General features: G+C 37.1%; 2 protein-coding genes across 5 annotated transcripts in view; one reads left to right on the forward strand and one right to left on the reverse strand.

The window, feature by feature from the left end:
- LOC105215641 (double-strand break repair protein MRE11) overlaps positions 1 to 21,463 on the forward strand; it is a 92,774-nt gene that overhangs the window by 54,429 nt on the left and 16,882 nt on the right. The window contains exon 8 of the transcript XR_008472022.1: positions 7,000 to 7,031. The gene's annotated coding sequence lies outside the window, so the exon portion shown is untranslated. The remainder of the gene's footprint in view (positions 1 to 6,999; positions 7,032 to 21,463) is intronic.
- Positions 1 to 21,463, reverse strand: part of LOC105215648 (probable serine/threonine-protein kinase DDB_G0267686) — a 159,400-nt gene that overhangs the window by 26,254 nt on the left and 111,683 nt on the right. The gene's annotated exons all lie outside the window — the stretch shown is intronic.

Consider the following 21,463-nt stretch of genomic DNA (forward strand, 5'->3'; position numbering starts at 1 on the left):
AAGTTTTACTCGAATAACTGTCGATACTAACTCGTGTACTATCAACAGCATGACCATCCAATGACTAGTGGACCTCCGTGAAAGCTTGACAGTTCGATTGTTGTGGCTATTACATATAGTTTTTATAAGATATATTCATTGTTATCGTTTTTTTCTGTAATTCTCAACCGTTTTATGAAGTTAATTTTATATTATATCACTGAAGTCTTTGAGTCTCATATAAGTAATAAGTTCGAATACTTACTTCTAACTAATACTCCGTAAGAATAAAGCCCTTGAAGTATATAATGAAGTCTTATACCAGATCCTACTATGTGTATTTATTTTTTATCTCCTCGCACATAAAAAGCGCTGGAATGCAGAACTGCCGCTAATTCTCAAGCTCAATGCAACCCTTCTCAACTAAATTAAGATATATTGAATTCAAGTGCCATAACTAATTATGCTACTTAGTGAAGCACTAAAATTAAATAAACCAAAAAAAAAAAAATGTCCGCGATTTTAATGCCTTTGGAGTAATTACCCAGCGACTTCATTAAAAATCCATAAAAACACATTTAACTGCTTATATTAACTCGGCAACAATGTTGCAGCTGTTTTTATAGCGGTAAATATTTATGTATTGTGGTTGTTGTTGCTATTTGAAAATTAAGTGTTATCGTGAGTGCAATAAATTAATCAACAAATCGATGTTACATACATGCGACAAACATAAAATAACACCAGCAGTTCATTATATCAAGATAAACACAGACAGGCGGCGGCGGCAAACGCTGTGGCAACTACACCCACATGCAATGCAAAGCCTTAAGCCACCACATACCACATATGAAAATCGAATATGCAATGGAAATTGGAATTAAAACAATTGGTCAAACCAAAGTGTACCCGGCAGCAGCGAAGCTTCATTGCCTCGTGATTAATGAAATGCATTTGCAACGGTTGCAAGCAGCGTGTCAGTGATGGCCATCAACGGCTGTGTCGTCATGTGAGGGATGAATGATTGAATTTGCTGAAACATTCATTCGTAATGCACATTTGCCTGATGTTGTTGCCGGAGTTGAGGCACCAACTGCCGCCGTTCAAATAATCATGCCGCATCCAGCAGCTAGTGGAGGAGGCAATAAAAGGCAATTTTGTTTATTGATTTTACACTCCAACGTGACCACGCATATAAATTTCAAAATGTAAATAAACCAATAATTGTTTTGGATGGCGGAGGTTTTAATTAATTTTCTATTAGGACAATTTCGCAAAATTCGTTATGTGAACAGCAGCAATGTACAAAATTATGTGCAACATGACTTGCCACAACGTTTTAATTGTTCGGAGTTGAAGAGGGGAGAGTGAGAGTGTTGTATTTTATTTACTCATTAGCTTTACAGTTAGTTACTTGCTTTTAGAGTCAATGAACTATCGATTTCAGACCATGATAATAATGATTTCTGGGGTACTTCCCCTATACATAGTGTTTAAACCCAAGTGTCAAGCCAAATCACGTTGCATTAACCAATGAAAAGCACGAACAATGTAATTTTGCCTTAAAACTGAGCCTTTGTGCGAAAGAGTCCTTGAAATAATAGGAGTAAAAGATTGAGGAACCAAGTACAGAGCTTCGAATTGTAGTTCATTGTTCTTATGCAAAAATATCCACTAAAACCATCTGTATTCACTTCGAACTTTAGTCCTTTACATTTGAAGTTATTTGAAGTTATACTTCCTTACCCGTTCATTACTTTCAGTCCTAGAACTGTCTTAGATCTATCGGCAATTTTAGATCTATTCTTATCATTCCAGTATTTTACAGAATTAGGTTTTCTAGTTTCCTTCGGATCGTTTTAGAGTTTCCTTCGGATCTTTAAAATCAGGACCTGGCAGATCAGTTCAGACCTTACCATCCAAATTCACAATGTCCATGAAGAAGTCGCTATGAATCTGATTTCTTTTCAGCTACAATTAATGCTTTCGCACGCTCTTTAGGGCTACAAATAATAACCGACTAGACTAATTTTCTTTTATCACCTTACTAAACCCCAAATAATATGTCAATTCTTGCCAGCACTCCCAAAAAAAGGTTGTTGTTGTAAAAGCTGTATAGCTCTCCCCCTTCTCAATTAAACTAATTTTCAAGCTAATGCTCATGTCTCACCTAATTCCGCAACAACGGTGCCACCATACAGCCGCGGCCGTACAGCTGTCAGTGCATAATTCTCCAAACGACAAATAAATGTTTGTAGTGTCTATTTTCACTTTAATTAATGACACATTAAATAGTTTTGAAAAATCGTGTGATCTCACACATTGGCAACAAGTAGGCGCAACGCTCCATAGAGTTCCCCCCCACACAATGGAAGGGGGAAAGCGAAAGTGGCAACAAACATTCTATAAAAATAAATCCGTGTGGAATGCGTTGGAGCGCGCCAACAGTCGTCGGGTGTATGGACTTAAAGAGTGACAAATTACAAGTGTGATTGATTCGTTTTCGGTTTTTATATACAATTTTTCAGACAGCCCACACACATTACGGATGACGCCTGCTTGCTAGCTCTTCGTTGGCGAAATTAATGTGTAATAAAATAATTTCACAAAATTTTTAGTGTCATAAATCGACGTGAGTGCTAAATCGTGGGGTGTAGGAAACGTAGAAATCACTAACGCTCCGACTGCCGTCACATCTATTGCAACATTTCGGGGAAAGACCACACAACAACCGTTTTATTGCTGCGCTCGACCATACATTTTGTTGCTTGTTGTTGTTTTTTTTTATTTTTTTTTATAAGTTGTTATTAGTTTTAAAGTTTAATAGCGTGTTTTTGTCGTTTCCTACATTTGTTGTGTGGGGGCCCATTGGAAAACTCATAAAAATTACAACTGCATAATAATAAGAAATTATCTGAAACACAAAAACCACAAATGACTTTTTAAGCGTCAGCGATATGTTTTAAGACTTTTTAAACACACCGCGTAATCTGTGTGGGAGTGTTATTGTGTTCCGTTTTGAAAAAATCAAATGTGAAAAAATCGTACATGAAACAATGAATTGTCTCTTAAAATTTAACGACGTGATTTATATACATACTCGTACTAGGTGCAAGTCGTCGAAGGGGACTAAGCCTTGAAAATATACACACACATAAAATTAAATGTTTGAAATTTTTGCATAATTATACGCCATGCTTCGGCGACTTTGAGATAATAATTTTCATTTTGTGGCACATATAATTGGCCGCATTTACAGTGCCGTAGATATTCCGCCGTTTTTTTGTAAATTTAAGGAATTTTTTGTTTAAAAAATGTCGATGTTACAAATGTCGATGAGCCTCAGCCGCACTTTTCTTGAAATTAAAAAAGAAAAGCAAAATTTCGCGCAAATTTCGAGAATTCGGCTGAAAAAGTGACATTTTCAGTAGAGAATAAGTTTGGGATGCAAACAGATCTCTACAAATATTTTGTTGGGTTAATGTTCACACAAATGTCCAAGAACGATATAAAACGATTTAATCGATTTAGTCGACCAATACTTGACCCTAGAGACATTCCCGCAAATGTCGAAAAATCTGCTCAAAAAGTGACATTTTCAGTTGAGCATAAGTTTGGGATGCAAACAGATCTCTACAAATATTTTGTTGGGTTAATGTTAACACAAATGTCCAAGATCGATATTAAAAAAAAATCGATTTAATCGACCAGTGTTTGACCCTAGAGACATCTATTGGAAAACGGCGGAAGCAAAGTTGTAGGCCTAATAGAATTTATTCTTGAGGGGTTAATACATATTATTCAGATTTCAATTTTAATTTTTTTTTTCCAATTTTATAAATTCACAGCGAAGTATGTTCTCTATGTCTCAAGTTGTTTCTGGAAAAAGTCTCTAAACAAATATATTTCTTTAAAGTCTGCTTTGACTTTTATACAAAGAAATATGTATCAGCTACATTTTTAAATTCTTCCTGACATAAATAATTCATTAATGTATCGATCAGTCCAATCTTCGTGAGTTATATACGATCTTACACATAGAACACTTTTATCCAAGCATTAGGCATCCATATCATATTTTCAGCTAATAATATCAGTTTCCCAACGTTAATAATGATGCGCTTCAATACAAAAGCTTCGACCGCATAATTCAAGATTATAATCAGATTAATCAAAATAGATAATTAAAGTAAAAGGTATAAAATATTTAATTAACATGTCTGCGACAACGGGAGCATGTGAACCAAAATCAATAAATTTCAAAGCAACCAGCCCCTCAGCACACTCAGTATCCATGCTCGATTTACATAAACTTTCTTTCCATCATAACACAGCCAATAAAAACACCCAAACAATCATAATCAAAAAGCCTGAAATCAATAATTCCACGCGATCACACGCTTAAAACGTCGCGGTGTGCGTATAAAATAAAATCAATAATCAACTAAAGAAATCTCGAGTTATTATTATAATCACTTTAATCTAACGAAAATAAAAACGCCATAAAATGTGATAAAAATAGAGACAACCTCCATGCATGCTGTGTATTGGAGACTGAGGAAAGCATTCGGGTGCAGAATATATGGCCTTTACAGCATCCATATGGCTTCAGGGTATCGAAGAAGCTTTCAGCTATCGAAAATCTTCAAAATACTGATGTTCTCATGCCGATAAGCTACGATTTGATACATATTGAATTTCAAAAACATTGAAAAATAATTGTACTTTGTTAAACGAGAGAAATAAAAGTCGAAAAAGATAGAGATCGAATGTGATAATTATCGAAGATTTGTCGAAGACGTCGAATACGTCGAATCTTTCCTGATTATGCACAGATCTTCGAACTATCGACAGACCCGAAACCATTTTTCATTTGAAAACTGACCTAATAAAGCATCGTACGTGATTTTAATTACATTATTTGTCAAACCTTTCATGGTTCCTTATTTTTTAATGAATTGTTCTACATAAAGAACCCAATCAAATTAAAATTTCATTAAATAAGTGGTTGCTTTGAGGTCTATAGACTTGTTGGCAGAGCACTTAAAGAGGATCGTTCAATTTTGATAAGATCTCAGAGGTACTTTCTCAAGTTCTCTGTTAACATTTTGGTTATATTAAAATCAAGGAATCTGAAGAAGAAGGTATAGTAGGTTTACTATCAGTCTTAAAAACATTTTTAAAAGTCTGCACTATCCCTCTAAAAAGCTAGGTGGAATTAGAGCTTCGGATGCTTTGAGATTTCTCTCAATCACCCTTACTTTTCTTAGGTTAATTATTAAACTGATTCCTTCGATCTATTAAAAAATCTGCACACTATTAAAATGATTTCTTTTATATATTCTAATCTCTAATAAAAGTTACTCTATATACATCACAAGTCAAAATTTTACACATCATCGAAGCTAGAAAAAAACTGCTCCGAAAAATTGCTCCCCCCCAAACCAAAAAGCGCGCAGCTAATCAATTAAAACAACTAATGGGCAACATTTAACAATGTCATAGGCCCCCAATGACACCCGCATTGTCGGTGGTAAATACAGCACAACAACAACAAACATAAAGTGGAGAAAATAACAGAGAGGTGTCAAACCCCAAAGACAACAAAAACACGAGCGAAGTTGGACGCACACTAAATTAGGAATGCAACGCTGACTGTGAGGAGGGGGAGATGCAGTTGGCGAAAGGAGCACATGGAGAGCTTGCCACGTGACCGAGCTGCAATTTGTCGGCTGTGGGAAATGTGTGAGATCAAATATTTTGGCTTAAGGCGGCATTTATTTCAGTTGACATTTGGGTCACATGATGAGAGGCCAAAGACAAAAGAAGGGAGACAACGTAAAATTTCCAGCGTCCTTAATTTTCACAAGAATGCGCTGTGAAGATGCGTTTGTTTGGGGCTGGAACTAACGCTGTTGTTGATCAGAAATGCATGACCTGCAGCATTTGTACACCTTGAAATAGATCAGCCGCATGCCGTTATTACTTTGTTGGAAGTGGAAGCATTAGTTTCTTTTCGCCGCTCGTTTAATTTAGCAGCCGCCCAATTGAAGGACCGAAAGACACAGCTCATAAAACTGCAATCGCGCGCGAATCGCTTTTCGCGCTTCACCGCTGGCTCCTCCACGCTGGTGGCTGCGTTGGCTTTGATTGACTTCACAATTCCAGCGAGTGTCTACTTGTGGCCAATGTGTCGGGATTTGTGTGCGCTCCTCCACTCCGCACGCTTTTTGGCATTCTTAATTAAGTTATTAGTTGCGGTTATTAAATGGCATTTGTTTGCGCTTTCGAGCGTATTTAATGCGCCTTCGGCCAGGCGTTGACGCGCGCTCTCTGGCTGTCTGACTGCAAGCGTACGCCCATTAGACGAGTCTGCCCCGCTTGTCAGTCAGTCAGTCGCGCTCGCCGAGTGATTGTTGATCTTTTTTAATATTTCTTATATGCTTTTTGTTGCTTTGACGGCGGCGCGGCGGCCCACAGTCGAGCGCTTGACACTGTGCCATTAGCGCCGCAATCTGTGGCACATTACTTTACGAGCGTGTTTACTTTGTGCCCCGCGATTTTTATTTATTTCTGACTCATGGCGTTTGGCCTGTCGCCTTGCGTTAACCCGCTAATCTCGTGCTATATATTCGTGTTTTTTTTGAAATTTTCTCATGCAATACCCATGCCCATTCTATATGAAAGCTCTATCGACACACTGTCTTTGGTTGGTCTTTGTAACTGTAAACTAATTTGTGTGGGTTTTGCGTGCTTTTACTTTATGTTCAGCGTTTAAATGATAAAGAACTTGGCTTTAACGGTTTTATCTCGCGAAAAATTAGCAGCTAATGATAGCATATTTTATATATGGGCTGTATGGGGTCTCTATCATGTTGCAAGAGTGGGAGGGCGCTGCCATTTTTCATTCGCAAAAGTGGCACATGCGATTGCTTATGTATTTGTAACTGTATATATCGGCTAAACTGTACAGTAGCATGAGATAAATTTGTATTAAAGAATTTGTGTTTTTAATTTCAGAGAGACTGATGTTGAATATGTTTGTCAGAATGGTAAGTGATATTATTGTAAAATTTTTTTGAAAATTTTCTTTGTCGTAATATCAGAATCCTTAAAAAAGATCGCCTAGTAGCAGAAAGAAAGTTTAAATTTTTTTTTTTCGGTACAGAGTTTAGATAGTTCTTACTTAGGTTAGTCCAAAACCGAAGAACTTAAGACACTTAAGCACTCGCTACTTCAAGTAAATTACATAAAACGACTAAATCTTCTATGTTGAGTGAGGCTCAAAATATAACGCTTTAAATAATATTGTATTACATACGTGGTGCGTTCAAAAAATAACGGGAATTTTAAAATTTTCAATTTTCCGAAAGTCCAATTTTCAGATTTATATTTTTCATTATATTTTCAAAGTGAGATAAAATTGAGCTTGGCTATTTTCATTTGTTAAAAGCTCACACTTCGTTGCTTCTCCGTGAATTCTTGGCCAATAAACCATACTGTAACGATGACCTGGCCTCCATATTCAACAGATATTACTCCGTCGGACTTTTTCTTTTTATCTTTTTTTTTATCCACAAATAAAGAGAACCTTGAAGGGCCGTCGGCTTACAAGCAAACGAGAAATCGCTGAAAAAGCTTAAGGGTATCACAAAATTCTAGTTTTTCGACGATTGGTAGAAGCGCTGGCATAAGATCATGATATCAAATGGGGACTATTTGGAAAGCGCCAACGAAATGATAAATATTTTTTTCAAAACACGAAAATTACCGTTATTTTTTGAACACACCTCGTATATAACACCTGTTCATACATCTATCTCTAAGCTGCATCTTCCATAAATGGACCTTAAAACACTGTTTTTAGTTAAATATTTTCACTTTCAACCAAAAGAAGGCAGCACCAAATTTGATAAATATTATCGAACATTTACATAAACGTTGCAATTAAATTTACATAAAAATGTTACGCGACGACATGCTGTGCTTTTAATGAACAGGAAAATCGAAAAAATCAAAGCGCCATATCTGGAAATCTACAAATCTTGAAATCTACAACCAAATTACCGCACTGATTGTCAGATAACAAATGCGCGTTGACTAAAAGCCAAAAAGCCAACAAAAGCAGAATGATGAAGTGTGTCAGTTACGATATGTTGGAAAATCAGCTAAATGAAATCGATAAAAATCTGTCTGAACGGCCTACGCAACGAAAATCTATTACAAACAAAAAAACATATTCATAAAACCGAACACACGAGACTACCAATAGCTGATATCGATCAGCGAACACACATTTCGTACAGTTAAACAAGCCAATCAAAAATTCAGTTATTTTTTTTTTGGATAAAAATGATAATGGTCAAGCGAATTCGAAAAAGCTCGAGAAAAAAATTGAAAATAAATTTGAAATTCATGCAATGCAACGCATCAGCATAAAATTAGGCGCAATAAAACGTCAAATACGCAGCATGACAGTAATAATAACGAGCGACTAGCCGAGCTGTCGAAGCGTACACAATACTACAATAAAAATGCGCGTAAATAGGAAGAAAATAATATAAAGCGCAAACAAGCAATGAAATCTATATTGCACGAAATAAAAAGTAAAAAAATGAAAAAAATAAAAAAAAGCAACAACAACAACAGGAAACTATTTCCATGCTAATATCCGCATAAAAAATACAAACAAAAAAATATAAAAAAAATACCAAAAATAAAACACACCCAAAAGAAGACTCACACTCGCATATAAAACGCTCATTTGCAACAACAACACCAGCAAAGTATAAGTGGGGCGCCTGAACTCTGAATATTGTCTGCAATAAAATTTGATAAATTGTCACTCTAATAAAAACGTTTTTGATGCGTTCCATTGTCTAAAAATAGCGCGCACACACACGCATGCACGCAGTGTTGCATTTTAATGGCGTCGAGTGGTCTTCGTCGTGAGCTCATCAGCGCATTGACACATTGTGTTTTTGTTGTTGTTGTGCATAGAGTTACGGTACGTGCCGCGTCGTACGTACGTTCAACACTATAAAAGTATCTCCCGATTTTTTTGTTGTTATTGTTATGTATTATTTGGACGCATAGTAGTTGCTGATGAGTCTATGCAGGTGTTCCATCGCTAATTATATGCACGTCGCCTTACTTATTGATATTTAATTGCAAAATATTGTTTTTGATTTATATTGACATTTAATGAGTGAAACTGTTCATAATTCAGCTGTGCAACTGTTCGATTATGCGTTACAGGTTTGAGCTTTGAGCTGACATAAGCTCATTTTTGCTAACAAATAATTATAGCTACGTTTAATCTAATATATCCAACTATTTATGATGTGCTGAACTCTCTGAAACAGTCTTGAGTTCTTTAAGTCTAAACCTATGAAGCTTTGAACGCTGAAATTGTCAATCGTGAGAGCTTTCGAAGCTTTTAAGCATTATTGAAAGCTTTTTCAGTTAATAATCAATCTCGAATTGCTTAAGTCTAATGGCTATGAAGCTTTGAACGCTGAAATTGCCAACTTTGAGAGCTTTTAAGGCTTTTAGGCTTTATTTAAAGCTTTTTCAGTTTGTCAATTAGCAATTTATTGTTCTTATAGCTGTAGAAAACGCTCCAACAATAATTTTGAGAAATGTTGTCCGGTTGATAGTCCGTGTCTGAATAAAAATCCGGTTCGTTCTGAATACGTATATCCATTCCGTCCTGGGAACGACTTACCTCGCCTGAGCAAATTATCTACATTATTACTAATTGACTCAATGAAAGAGCTGTGTGAAACAGATGTAAGCAGTAGGCTTGAAATTGCAGTAAACCTTGGTATTCTGGCTGATCTCAACTCAACACAGGAGCAACACCAGAGAGAAAGGCAGGAAAACCGGATCTTTAAATAGATTACTACTCATATCAAAGCACTATTTCTAGATTGAGATACTCTAAAAAGGAAAGTTTGATGATTTGACCTGATTTTCAAGCATTTAAGTATCCTCTAATGAACCTCCAACTCAATCTATGAGTTGTCATTCCTGAAGTAGATTATATTGGTTAAGTGGTTGTCTTTCGACGCATCTTGGCCTTTAGGAGGCCCATTGTGACACCACCGTGACTGGGATTCCTATCATCGAGGAAACCGCATCCGATAGTTGCAATTCTTTACCTATACAGAGCCTTACATCCGCATAGAACGTGTGTTATAGTTTCTACTTCTTTTATTTTGATAGAAAGGTGTGCCCAGTCTGCTTGCGTGGCTCCCAATCTAACAGTAACCTGTTTATACCTGTTTATTGTTCCACGAGATCTTTGGACAATAAGAAACATTATAATGACCCACTAGAACGCCAATTACAAACATCGTTGAATACACAATGGTGGTCTTCTCGAGCATTTAAATAGTGTCTTCTCGCGTATTTTTAGTCCATTCTTCAAAAATAATCTTAAACGTTACAATTAAGCGACCAAAAGCACCTAATTAAGCGGGATAAGCCACGAATTTTACGACAATTTTGTGGGTCATAAAAAAGACAGTGAAGACAGTCGTACAAAAGTTAGTACGTCACAAAGAGATTGGCATTATTTTAACAACTACAACAACAACGAACAACTACAACAACAATAAACAAAAAATCAGCAGATCAACCGCTGCAACATCGACTACACCCTGCTCCATAGAGCAGCATTGAAGATTGCGGCGAAGTCTGATTTATGTTCTCTTCTTCTGCAAACAACTCAAAAGACTCAAAAGCAGGCGAACAAAAACTATAACAACACAAATTGGCAATAAAAATGTGCAATTATTAGTTCTGCGAAGGACATCAGGGTTGTGTGGATGTGTGGAAGTGGACCTCCGGTAGACAACACCTTCGACATCACCTATGCTTGTAGAGAGTGAGGGCGGCAGATGAGTTGAATTGTCAGCTGTCTATATGTATGTATATCTTTTATCGAAAGCCTTCAACTTGACCAATACCTAACCACTTTCCGAGGATCGAAGTAGAGATTCCAAAATAATTTATACTTTTTGCTAATATTGTGTTGCTGTTGTTGTGGCGTCAGTGCTTACGTGTGCGTTCGTTTGAGGTCGTGTTTTTGCGCATATCATCACTAAGTGCCGCACAGCTGTCGCAAAAGGTGATCGGAATATTGTCTCTTCGAAAGTAAAATTGACCAGCAACAGCGTGAGCTATGCGTTGACCGTCCAGTGCCCAGTGCAGAGACCCTTGACATAAATGTAACAACTCAATAAAAATGTCAAGTCGCCGGCGTAGTGATCGTGGTCGTGCTGCCACAAATGCAGATGGCTCAGTCAGCTGCGCGCATATGCCCAGGTCTTCCTAGTAGACCTTTGTTGTTGCGTGTCCCGTGCTGCCCACCGGGTGGCCTACAAAATTTATTTGCACGCACTCACTCAACTTTTTTCCATATTTATTTTTCTGTAAATTTTTTCAACGCTTCTTTATTTGCTTTTACCACCTTGTCGGCTTAATGAGTTCTTCTTCTTTCTTTTTTTCGACATTTTATTTATTTATCTACGGTGACTTGTGTGCGCACCGAGCTATCCTTGCTGCCCTGGCGACGTTGTCCTGTCAGCATTCTGTTATTGTTGTTTAATAGCTGTAAGTTGTTGTTGTTGTTACTGCGGATGTTTATTATTGTTTTTTGTTATTTTTATATATGCTTTATATTCTTCCTTGCGTGCACTTTGGCTGATTTTATGAGCACACACACACACACACTTTGCTCTCGTCATTATTATCATTGTTGTTGTTGTTGTTGTTTTTGCTGTAAATTGTGTTTGTTTTTGGCATATTTGCGCCGTTTACAGCGCCCGCCTACTGGACAATCAAACAAATGAAGGCCAGTTGGAAGCCTCGCATATGCCACAGACACACACACACTTGTTCCGTGTATATGACTGTGTGTGTGTGTGTCTCTTGTAGGCTTGACGCTTGTTTGTTCAGACAGCTGTGCAACTCTGCATTCGCTGTTGTGTATGTGTGTGTGTTCGTGTTGGCTGTGTCTATTAGCACGTCTGACATTGAGTGACATTGCATTACAACTGTCAATGTTGGGTGCCTTAAAGTGAGGCCCACCTTCAATTCTTTTTTTATACAAGTGGATACTCTGCATATATTTGTGCACAATTTAGGTTTGTTTTTTATTTAATTTTTTGCCAACCGTTTCTGTTTTTTTTTTTTTTTTTTTTTGGTTTCTTACCGCCGTTCCACTGTTTATGTGCAAAGTGATAATTAACTGAAGTAAGGCAAACATCAACGACTCTTGGGTCCTTTTGCTGTTGCCAGCCACTTAATCTTTAGTACAAAAATAAATGCAACAACAAAAACAAAAAGTTAAAAAATAATTATAGTGTGGCAACGCCGAAGAACCACACACATTGATTTTCCAACGAATCAATTGACCGCTGCCACACCTCCTTATTTTCTCAACATTTACGTTTTGCCTTTACGTATTTACTGTTTCTTTTTTTTTTTGCCTCATTGCTTGGCATTGCGTGTGGCAAATGTCTAAATACGGTATTAAATGCGTTTACGTTAATGTGAAACAGTTAGCAACAATGTTGTATTGTTGTTTTGGTAACGCAACACTGCAAGGCGTGGCACTTAGTTGCTTGTTTAAGTGTACAATAATATTTACATGAAGACACCGAAGGCGCCACGGCCCAGAGCAGACAAGAAATGATGTTAGAAAAAAATAAAAAAAAAGTTATTTCAAGCGTTTCAGGAGCGGGAAAGCTAAATTTTCATAAAAAAAATGTTTTTAAAAGGATAAAAGTGTCACAAAATCCGTTATAACCACTCTTACCCTAACCCTTCTTACTTGAGAGACTTATCTGCCACTCATTCTGCACTCATTTAGTTTTATATATTTTTTTTATAAATACAAGGTGTGTTCAAAAAATAACGGGAATATCAAAATTTAAAATTTCAGTGGTTTGGAGAGTCCAATTGTCAAATTTTGATTTTGATAAATGTTCGACGATTGCCATCAATTGCATAATATCGAACGGGACCTATTTTGAAAATGCAGACGAATGAATATTTTTTTTGTTTAAAAAAAAAAAGAAAATTCCCGTTATTTTTTGAACACACCTCGAATTCCGCTCACAGCTCTAACGACAAGCCCCTTCAAATACTTAAGAATACTCGCAGCCATCTATCTTCTAAAGTCCTCTAAACGCTCAACAGCTCACAGCAGCACTAAATAATTGCTGATAATCCTTCATCAAAGCCATCAATATTATTTATATTAGACTGTGTTGCCTACCTTGTACTCATCATCCTTTATAGCGTCGAAAAATAATCACATCAAATAAATCTATGTCGTAGAGTACAAGCTTACTGGTCTTTCGTCTGCTATCTGACACCAGCACGCACCCATCCATGGCGCAACTGTTGTCAAGTGCACGCCAACCTAAAGACCCAACACTAAAGGTCATTATCGTTGTGTGTAACACAGAACGCGCAATCAGTCAACTAAATACCCCTTAAATTGATCGTAATTCCTGTTGTATATCGATCATGTCTACTGTGTGTGCGCGCGTAGATCACAGTCGGTGGACGTGGTGATCGTCGCACATAAAGCATTGCTGCCACATAAAAAGCCATTAAATTGTTGTTTTTCTCATTCATTTATACTTTTTTTTACCCGTTCACTCCCTCCACTTCAACACTTTAGATATATTTTATAGCACGTCAAATGCCTAACAACCAACTAAATGCTACGCTTTCGGCCGTTTTCTGCTGGATTCGAGGATCGTTCTTACAACACACAAGTTCGCTGCTTTATTCATTTATTGTTGTTGCTGTTGTTGTTGTCTGTATTCGGCTATTTTCAAAGCCCTTAGCGTTTTGATGATATTATCTTTAAAACATACAATTTTGCTTCAAATCGATCAGTCGACCTTTCTTTGATCGCGTTCATATCAGTTATGTCTGTAGGTAGTTAAGATTTTGAATGGTAGTCATGCTTGCTTTGTCTTACCATTCTTGTCATGGTTAGCTGTTGCTATATATTTACTGTTGTACGGCTATTATCATCCTTTTGGACTTTTTGTTTTGTGGTAGCAAGTGATTGTTTTGAGTTTGATTTGTGTAGTGATATGATCATTAAATCGTCGGTGCGTCTCATGTCTTGTCTGCTGGCGTTTCACGAGAGACTGACAGGCTTTTTACAATCCATAACACAAAAACTGTAGACTGGCTAAGCGCCGTTCATGTATAGTTCAATTTCCGGTTAGATTTTTTGTGAGATTATTTGCCGTTAAGTGATCTTGGCGATGATCTTGGCTTGTCAATGAGATTAGATGATTTTTAGATGTTGAAATATGATTTTAGAACTTTAGATCTTGAAATATCTGTAGATCTAGAGATGCCAGACTCATTATCTCTTTTCTTCCAATATCTAAGTTAAATTCATTCCTTTAGAGGGTATTTTGAATACTCTCTTTAGCTCCAGTTCTACAATTCTTCCCCCTAACTTCTACGGCATCACAAGCAATTAATTTCCGCCACTCACCCCTTAGCACTAGTTTATTTTCGGGTAATAAATAAGAGGTGTCGGCGCGCGCCTAACTTGCCACATGTTCGTCTTTCCCGTTAACTCTGCTATACATTCCCCTCGAGCATTTTTAATGCAAAAATGACGTTAAATTTTCGTTTGTGATTTTTAAACGTGCAACGCGTGTGTGCCGCTTAAACTGTATCTAAACAGTTATAGCGTGTCTGAGTCCGTGTACCCCGCTTGAGGCATGGCACGCAGACACGCAATGTCAGTTCCCTGAAGTCTCAGTCGCATTTCCTCGCCTTGCACTTTAAAGTGTTTACAATTTCCATGTTTCGCGAGTGATATTTTCGTGCCTTAATACGATTTCGCATAACCAAGGGCAAAATGCACATTAAGAATACGTCATTATTGCGAGTTTCTTATTTCAAGCCAGGTTGTGTAAGACTTCATAAATAAGTGGAGCGCAAAAAAAAAATAACTCAGCTGACTTTATACTTATAAATGTGCGAGAAGTTGTGTTGTAAAAGCGTTGCGCAAGGAATTCGCTCTTTTTGTCGGTCGCTGAAAGCACCAAAGTACGAGTAGTTATTTTGCCGCCGCCGGCGTAATCATAAAAAAACGATGAAGGTGGCAGCTACCTCATGCCATTTTAGGCACATTAACACGCCACTTATTGCATGTTGTTTCATGTCTATTTATTTTTCATTTAAAAATATTGCACTGACACGCAGCCTGAAGCGCCTGACACACATACCTCCAGCGACTGTCGAGGATATTCGTAAAGCTCAGCTGCTAAGGAGTTTTTTCTGGCAGCCAAAACAATTTGCATGCCAACACGCGAACGAGCGACAATTTCATTTCGAAATATTAAAGCTCATTATATATAAGAGTTAGTCCCTTCCTTACTAAAAAGCTGTCGCTGGCTATAAGTGCTCGTGGAAAAGCATTCGGTATTGACGAGTTCCAAGTAGAAACAGCAATTGCTTAATGAATGAGGGGCACCAATTTGAGTATATTACTTAATAAAAGATCATCGACCTAATGGTATGGAACACGCAGTTCCAGAAGGTAGCACGATTCTATTTTTGAGTTTATGTACATCAGAGGCAAAATTTATTGCGTTGACGACAGTGTAAAATAAAAGTAGAAAATATAGGAACTACGAGAAAAACTAAAAAAAAATGCTCCAAAAGCTCTTTAGCCAGCAACTTTCGGGAGCTTTAAACTTAAAAAAGTTCCACGAGCAGCTATAGAGTCCAAAAGATCTGTTTAAGCACTAAACAATTTCAGAAGACACCACCATAACTAAGAATGTTCGAAAATTTCAAAGCTTTGTAGACTGCGCACAACTTTCAAGAGCTTTGAACTTAAAGAATTAGAAGATCTACTTTAGAATCAAGCACAAAAAAAACTTTTTAAGATATTAAAAAACCAGGCGATACCTCCATAACCAAGAATGATCGAAAACGTGAAAGCTCTGAAGCCTAACTTTCAAAAGCTTTAATTTAAAAAAATCCAAAGATACAGAAGATACAAGAACACACTTTTTAAGCCACCATTATTGCTTTCTCTCAGGAGTACAGCCTTCGCCACACCGAGTTCCTGTTAATTTTAAGAAAAGGAAAACATTCACAAACTCAGGTGTAACTTTGAAAAAAAGTTCAACAAATACCGAAGGCATAATGAACTGCGCTGAATACACAAGAGAGTCTATGAAACTGTTTGTTATTTGCTTACGTCAAGTTAATGTCTTGGGGAAAATGATGCCTTGAAGGTGCGTCAAATTCCTCACAGCGCATATTTGATGAAGAAATTAACAGTTCATTCTGACGCCAATGAAATAACAAAACGTTGATATTATTGCACCCAAAGGTGACTTTTCCGTGTTTAATATGTCTTGCCTGCTGGCTGTTGCAGTGATGATGAGGGCGAATGTTGGCTGTTGATGCCGAGAAGTCGTTGTTGGGAAGCAGGCGTAACGATTTTAATAGTTTCGGAGCAGATGCTCAGGTGTGAATGCCTCACAGGTGTTTAACTCAAACTGATTTGGGTGAGAAACCCAGGAGGCGACGCAATATTTGTTGTTCTCACGGTGAGGGAAAATTTATTGAATGAATGAAAATACATATTTACATTTTTGAGTATTCAATATTATTTTGGAAAAGCCAGACAGAATTAGATATAGTTTTCAGAAATATGTTTTGCTTTCCTGAAGTTGAAATATTAAGTATTGAGATGCGCTTTGAAGCTTGCTTCAGATTATGTTATTCATAGCTGAGCAGTGTTTCTCATTAACTACATTGGTCTAATGTCCAATATCATTGTAATTGATGGTGTATATCCAAAGGTTTGTCTCCCTTCCCCTCACTGAAAGTAACTAGTAATTGCCTTGTTCTGTTCTTCGAAACGATTTATTCGAAATTTCATGTTCAGCTGTCACATTTCACTTACACAACAACAAGTCTCTCAATTGCAAATGTTTTCAGCGAACAACATTTGTGACAGCTCACCATTTAAGGACCTCACACCAATAAGTAGTGACGTTTGTACCCAACCAGCCATTTTATGGCATGTGTTTATTTATTTTAGGGTGACAAACAGAATTGCTTAATTGTCCTGTTCATTGTTATTGTTTTCATTTGGGATATTTCTCGGTTGTTATTGGCTCTAAAGTGAAAAGTTTCTGGGAAAAGGGGAGGAAATTACGTGTGTTGCAAATAAAACCCAAATTAATTGAAATGTCAAAATTCATTAGAATGGATTAAGGCATAAAGGGAGAAGACGAGTAATAATCCGGAAACTTTCTTTTCAACAAACGTTTATTAAATTTATGGAGAATGAGGCACAAATGTTGTGATTTTGGCTGTCAGGAGAGAGTATATAAATAATCAGCGATAAAAATCTGTTGCAATGAAGTTAGAGCCTATAGTTGGCAGTTAAGAACTTGAGCAACTAAAGTGTCGAAATAACTTTTTTTGAACAATTATTGATTCAAATTATTTTGGGATTATCAATTTGCTTATAAAATCATACTCCTGTGCGAATAACCCACTGAGAGCGCTCGATAAGAGCTCTACTCTCATTTCCAGCTGTCAGTTATTGCTGATTTGCGGTTTGAACTACTCAAACTATACAATGCTTGTTCATTTCTTTTATGCCATTCACAGTGAATTTTATTGCATTCATCTACTAATAGACATACAATTGAACGACTTGGCTTTCTATTATTTTGCTACTATAAATATTTTGCGGTTTCTTATATTGCTTTGAGGTAGAAAATCTGGGTTAGAAGGCTAGAAGACAATTTGTTATTGATATTTCACAAATCTCTTTCAAATATTATGTACTCAGAATATGAAAAAAGTCTTATAATTTTGCAAAACACCAATTATGAATGAAAAATAAACGTTTATTGTGGCAGAATCAATATTTATTATACATATATCAGCAATAAACGGAAGCAGGGCTTAAAGCGCCAATTTATATATCACAGAAAATAAATAAATATATTTTCGTAATTATCAGAGCATAATTAATTTATTGTTATTTTGTGTTAAAAATAAAATAGAAATTCTTACATCAAGACGCGGTAAATTGATGAGTCCAAATGAAAATTGTGTTTGTCATCTAGTCGATATAAATCTTCGCTTTTGACAACATAAATCGCTTTTAATGGGGGGAAGTCGATTTCGAAAACGATACATATTTATTTAACGTGCGAAACGCCGACATTGTTTCACCAATGTGGTCTATATAGTATAGCTACGCCTACATATTACATATATGGCTGCTATGAAGTGTTAAGCCTGTGGGCTTAAAGTATAATAATGAGCTTTACGCGTAAGCAGCTCTGTCAAAAATAATGCCACTAAAAGCAATGAGGTGTTAGTATCAGATAAAAATTGCCATAAATATTATATGGTGGCAAGCGAATATAGATTTTCGTGTTTAAGTAACGATTAGAGCTTAAGCAGCACATAGCTCTAATTACCCATACAAAATTATAGAGAATTGTCAATTTATATATTATTACTCAAGAGATATGGTTGGTGTTTCACAAGTTCATATATTGGGCAATAAATCTATTTATATTTGCCTTAACCTTGCAGTGGATTCCATAACTATCTTAAACTAAGAAAAAACGTTTTAGAATAACTCAAAAAAGCAAGAAGCACTCAGTTACAAGCTTCTTTTTTTCTTTAGATACCGTAGTAGAATAAGTAGCACCTTAATTTCACCTTTTCCTCCGATCACTCTGTATACTTTTATTAGTAATTTTTTAACGAATAGTTTTTCGAAGTTTCCCATGCTCATTTTCTAAGAATTCGATTATTATACTTTACTTTTAAACTACACCACATATGAGTATTCAAATATCATTCTGAAGCGACACTTTAAGGTGCTTCATTGTCGCTTTGAAGCACTTAATTGCAGGTCTTCAAACATGCACAAACATCAATAACAATCATGACAATAAGAGAAATTATCGAACCTACAAACATACACTCATAAAGAAAAGGAAGAAAGAAAGAAAACGGTTAAACAGCATAAGAAAGGCAAAGCGTGGAACTAGACAACTTCAAACCCGTAACGGCTGCCATAGAAGTTCAGCGCCACAAATAATTTGACATGAGCAACAACAATGAAAAACAAGAACAAGTACAAGCCGCCATGCGCGCTGTGACGCTGATCAAGCGAAAGATCACCGAGGAGATCACCAATCAATAAAGCAAGCGTAAGCGAGAATACTTTGAAGCCAAGCGCGCTTATTGTTATTTAAATTTTAAATTGTTTTAAGAAAAGAATAACACAGTCACAGCGATCGAAAGAAGTAGAAGAAGAGTTGAGAGTCTAAAGAAAAGGTGGCGATCACATTTTTCTTTCTTTCTCAACTAAAAACTGTGTGAGCCACTTGAACGCGGCGCGCAGTAGGTGAAGGTAGCCACCAGCAGTTCGAAAAAAATATTGAAACGAAAATTGGCGCTTAAATATTTTCATGAAAAAAGAGGCAAAAACAACAAGCGCTGTGCGATCGGCATTGATGATCGACAGCCGAACATGCTGCAGCTGAGGTGTGTGCGACTTTCCGACGCAACGCGAAATATGTAAATAATTGACGCGGTGTTTAGGAAGCGCTAGAAATGCTGAATGAAAAACACTGTTAATATTTACAATGATCGTGCAATGCGGCGTTCCTCAGCGCTTTCAACGAGTGTGGGAAATAAAAATACGCTATTGTTTGATGCGCGGCGGAAAAGAGCGTGCATTGCTTGCTTGCTTTCTTCTAAAATCTAACACTGTAAACAAGCTGCTCAAGTGGTAGTGATCGATACATACATACACTTCTCCAACTAAATGGAGATCAATGAGCCTCGTGTATGAAGTACGTCTACCCCCAAAAGCTACGCGTTTCTCTGTGCGCTCTTGGAATTGGTGTCAACAGTGGCGTTGCGGCAAGTGATCAACAAGCGCTCAATGTGCGATCGCCACGATCAGTGCGCTGGTCACTCGTACATTGACTAGCACTTGATATCAGCCGCACTTGCACTTGCACTGTCATTGTCAAAGTGACTACTGCGCGTTGGACTACCGTGCACCGGCAGAAGGCCTCGAGAAGACGCTGCTGGTGTTTCAGCGGTAGGTAGCCGCTTCACTCTTCGTGTGATAAGATTTCTTGTATTCCTAACTTCTTTCTGTTGCGTTACCAACTGCCAGCCAGTGTTTGCTCAAATAGTTTTCAGCGGCCTTTAAAGGCTTTTAGCTTGAAAAAGTATCAATCGTTTGCTCCACCCGGTCGCCTTTGATGCAGCAGTGGCGGCAGCGGCGGAATAGTGAATGGCAGTGCCACCGCGTTTTGTTTACGCTACATTGCAACGCTTCCCCCCACCGCCGTCGCCATTCATCTCCAGAAATGTACAAATTCTGTCACTTCTGTGCCGCTTGGCTCTTCAATTGCAGCTTCAATGACTTTTGTGTGTTGTTGTGTTTTTTTTTCAGATTTTTTTTCGAATATTTGTTCCAACACCTTTTTAATGAAGTGTGTATTTCCTCTGCTTGACTGCATCGGCTCGTTAATTGATAAATAGTTGCATTGCCGTTGTTTGTTGTTGTTTTTCAATAGCTCTTTAACTCTTTAACGGCTGCCGTAGCAGGTTCAATGGTTTTGCTTTTCAAATATTTTCCAAACTTCAAATCGATTTCATGATTTTTTTTCTAATTTTTTTTAGATTTTTTCACTTCATACATTCTTTATGCAGCCTCTTAAGCGGCCTTTTTGTGCAGTTCCTTTCTTTTTTGGTGTGTTTTTTTTTATTACTTGTTAGCATTTATTGTTGTTGCTGTTGCATATATATGCGATTTCTGGGAAACATTTCGCTGTAGCGTCAACTCTCTCATTTGAATATAATAACAATGCCAACAGCATTCATATGCAGTTTGTGTTTCCCTTTTTTTTGTTGAGCTGGCATCATTTACCCATCATTTAGTAGTTCTTCATTGTAGTCTTTGTTCGTAATTTAGGTGCTAAATGTTTTCCACATTATTAACACCTCTTTATGGCCTATTCTTGATTGTTAGGACAAAATGTAGTGCAAGCGCTACATAGTTTGGTATGTGGGTTGAAGCGCAGACTGGATGCGCTATTTTCGGGCTGAGTTTTCTTTGGCGACCGCCTAAGATGAGTGTGTTTTGGACGTTAAGTATGTTTTCGACATGAAAAAGATATAAAACATTCATAGATCACAGACCCTAATTCAAAACCAATTGCTGTCAATCTGATTTGACTAACATACCAAAGTATTGCTGGTTCTACAAAGAGGATGAAGCTAACAGCCAAAAGGTTAGCGAGTTTTTCTTTCCTCACATCAATATCAAATGACAGAGTGCTTTAAGCTTTCAGGCAGACAGTAGATAAAACCATAGCCGCACGTAAAGTCAATTACCTAAGCTCCGACAGAC

Source organism: Zeugodacus cucurbitae, chromosome 6 (assembly GCF_028554725.1).
Source record: "Zeugodacus cucurbitae isolate PBARC_wt_2022May chromosome 6, idZeuCucr1.2, whole genome shotgun sequence".
Taxonomy (NCBI): domain Eukaryota; kingdom Metazoa; phylum Arthropoda; class Insecta; order Diptera; family Tephritidae; genus Zeugodacus; species Zeugodacus cucurbitae.